The following is a 4,146-nucleotide window of genomic DNA, read 5'->3' on the forward strand; positions in this document are numbered from 1 at the left end:
TCCCTGCCTTGTCTAAATTGAGGAGTAAAACATAAAGAATATGTGTGTGTGTATGCAAAGTTACATTTAACATACTTATTTTAGGGTGGGGAGTAGGTTCACAGGGAAAGTGCTTGCTGTGCAGACATAAGGACCTGAACCCAGATCCTTAGTGCCCACATAAAAGGGTGTGATTTGTAGTGTGAGCCTCTCATCCCAGAAACAGAGGACCCCAGGGATTTTCAGGCCAGCCAGTCTAGCTAATCAGTGGGATACAGGTGTAATGAAAGGGTCTGCCTCAATAAATAAGGAGACCAATAAAGAAGGCACTTAGTGCTCACCTCTGCCCTATACATGCACAGACACAGATGAGCACACCCACACATGTACATATGTGCACATATCATACACATATACATGCACACACCACAATAATATAAATAATAAATAATCTATTTGTTTTTAAATTTTGTGAAACTTGCTTTTCAGGTAACTAGTACAGATTATAGTTTTAAAGCAAAATTTTATTGATCTTGAAAAGATCTTCAGGCACAGGCGCGGCGCAGAGACCGGTGCAGATGCGGTGGACACCGCGCAGACGCAGCAGACGTGGGATGATCCAAGCATGAAACAGTGAAGCCCACACTGAGAGCAGATCGTCCCACTAAAATTAAATCAAGAATGTTTTGGGGGGGCTGGCCTGCAGAGTGGTAGGCCTTTTATTGGTGAGGTCCCCTGGCAAACGGGAAGCTTGGTCCTGTCCCTGAAGACCCTCCTGAGTGATAAGAGTGTTCTTGGCCCATGGGAGGATCCAGGAAACGGAGCAGGGGCATTCCCCGACCCCCTTGACTCCCCGGTCAGTCTGCGAGGGCTGCTCCCCTCTGCTGGGGCTGCTCCTCCTCTGCTGCAACCTCTCTTTCCCTGATCCATTCCAGCTTGCACCCAGGGGCTTCCTTCCCTCTCCCCCCCTTCTGTGGGGCCGCAGGATCACCCAGTTCAGCCTGTTTGGGCGCTGGGTCGGGTGCTCGGGACAGAGGGCAGCGGGAGTTTCTTTGTTTTGGTGCCTGGCCTGCAGAGTGGTAGGCCTTTTGTTGGCAAGGTCCCTGGTGAACAGGGAGCCTGGTCCTGTTCCTGAAGACCCTTCTGAGTGGTGAGAGGGATCTTGGCCTGTGGCAGGAGCCAGGAAATGGAGTGGGGGCATTTTGTAAGCGGGGCCCCTGGCCAGCAGGGAAACCTGATCCTGTTTTAGAAGACCCATTAGATAGCATTGATAGGAGGAGATGGGCAGGTGACAAGAATTCACCCAACAATCTGAAAAACAACATGAAAACACCAGAACCCAATGAACTTACAAAAGAAGGACTTGAACGCCCTAACACAGAAGTGGAAAAAATTGACTTTATGAAAGCAATAGAGTCCCTTAAACAACATGTAAAAAAAATGCCCTTATAGAAATGGATGAGAAGTATAACAAAAAGTTTGAAGAAATGAATAAATACGTAAAGGATACCCTGGGAAACCAAGAAAAAACAATCAAACAGGTAATGGAAACAGTTCAAGAATTGAAAACTGGAATGGAAGCAAGGAAGAAAACACAAACTGAGGACTGGCTGGATATGGAAAATCTAGGACAACGAGCAGAGACTACAGAAACAAGCATAATCAATAGAATACAAGACATAGAAGAAAGAATCTCAGATTCTGAGGACACCATAGAGAAAATAAACGCACTGATTTAAGAAAACAGCAAAGCCAACAAATTCTCATCACAAAAACATTCAGGATATATGGGACACAATAAAAAGACCAAACCTAAGAATAATAGGGATAGAAGAAGGAAAAGAGTCACAGCTCAAAGGCCCAGAAAATATTTTTAACAAAATTATGGAAGAAAACTTTCCAAACATAAAGAAAGATATTCCTTTGAATATTCAAGAAGCATACAGAACACCAAATAGACTGGATCAGAAAAAAAAAATCCCCTCGCCATATAATAATCAAAACACAAAATATACAGATTAAAGAAAGAATATTAAGAGCTGCAAAGGAAAAAGGTCAAGTAACTTATAAAGGTAAACCGATCAGACTTACACCGGACTTCTACTGCAGAAACTGAGAGACCATGGATGCAAGCCCAAACTACTATACCCAGCCAAGCTATCATTCACTATCAATGGAGAAAACAAAACATTCCAGGATAAGAACAAATTTAAACAATACATAGCCACAATTCCAGCCTTACAGAAAGTAATAGAAGTAAATTCACAACCCAAGGAACCCAACATTGCCAACACTGCCTACAATAACTCAGGCATCTAGCGACCCTTCACCAGCACAACTCAAAGAAGGGAGACACACAAAATACACTATCAAAAAACAAAAAGAATAACCAGAGTAAACAACCACTGGTCATTAATATCACTTAATATTAATGAACTCAATTCACCTATAAAAAGGCACAGGATCCAACATTCTGCTGTTTACAAGAAACACATCTCAACCACAAAGACAGGCATCTACTCAGAGTAAAGAGTTGGGGAAAAGTTTTTCAAGCAAATGGTCCTAAGAAAAAAGCAGGTGTGTCCATACTAATTTCTAACAAAACTGACTTCAAACTAAAATCAATCAGAAGAGATCGAGATGGACACTTTATACTCATAATAGGAACAATTCAACAGGATGAAGTCTCAATCCTGAATATCTATGCCCTTAATATAAAAGCACCCACTTATGTAAAAGAAATATTACTAGAACTCAAGGCAGACATAAAACCACACACACTAGTAGTAGGAGACTTCAACACACCTCTCTCACCAATGGACAGGTCAATCAGACAGAAACCTAATAGAGAATTAAGAGAATTATTGGAGGTAATGAAGCAAATGGACTTAACAGACATCTATAGAACACTCCACCCAAATAGGAAAGAATATACCTTCTTCTCTGCAGCTCATGGAACCTTCTCGAAAATTGACCACATACTCAGTAGCAAAGGAAACCTCCACAGATACAAAAAATAATCAGTGTCCACTTGTGTCTTATCAGATCACCACAGATTAAAATTAGAAGGCAACAACAATGCTACCCCCAGAAGGCCTACAAAGTCATGGAAACTGAACAGTCAACTACTGAACCACACCTGGGTCAATGAAGAAATTAAGAAAGAAATTAAAGTCTTCCTTGAATTTAATGAAAATAAAGAGACAACATACTCAAACCTATGGGACACGATGAAAACAGTGCTAAGAGGAAAGTTCATAGCACTAAGTGCCCACTTAAAGAAAACGGAAAAAGCACACATTAGAGACTTAACAGCATACCTGAAAGTTCTAGAAAAAAAAGAAGCAGATGCAGAAGACTGGAAATAATCAAACTGAGGGCTGAAATCAACAAAATGGAAACAGAATCAATGAAAAAAAAAAGTTGGTTCTTGGAGAAAATCAACAAGATTGACAAACCCCTATCCAAACTAATTAAACGACAGAGAGAGAACACGCAAATAAATAAGATCAGAAATGAAAAGGGGGACATAACTACAAACACAGAGGATATTCAGAGAATCTTTAGATCTTACTACAAAAGCCTATATGCCACAAAACTGGAAAATGCAAAAGAAATGGACATTTTTTTTAGATAAGTACCATAAACCAAAGTTAAACCAAGACCAGGTGAATGATCTAAATAGACCTGTTAATCGCGAAGAATTAAAACTGTTTTCAAAACTATCCCTTCCAAAAAAAGCCCAGGACCAGATGGTTTCAATGCAGAATTCGACCAGAACTTCCAAGAAGAGCTAATTCCTATACTCCTTAATGTATTTCACAATATAGAAACAGAAGAGTCATTGCCAAATTCTGTTTATGAAGCTACAGTTACCCTGATACCAAAACCACACAAAGACCCAAACAAGAAAGAGAATTACAGGCCTATCTCACTCATGAACATCGTTGCAAAAATTCTCAATAAAATACTGGCAAACCGAATCCAAGAACACATTAGAAAACTTATCCATTATAATCAAGTAGGCTTCATCCCAGAGATGCAGGGCTGGTTCAACATACACAAATCTATCAATGTAAATAAACTGAAAGAAAAAAACCATATGATCATTTCATTAGATGCTTAAAAAGCATTTGACAAAATTCAACATCCCTTTATGATAAAGGT

Source organism: Chionomys nivalis, chromosome 1 (assembly GCF_950005125.1).
Source record: "Chionomys nivalis chromosome 1, mChiNiv1.1, whole genome shotgun sequence".
In the NCBI taxonomy this organism is placed as follows: Eukaryota; Metazoa; Chordata; class Mammalia; order Rodentia; family Cricetidae; genus Chionomys; species Chionomys nivalis.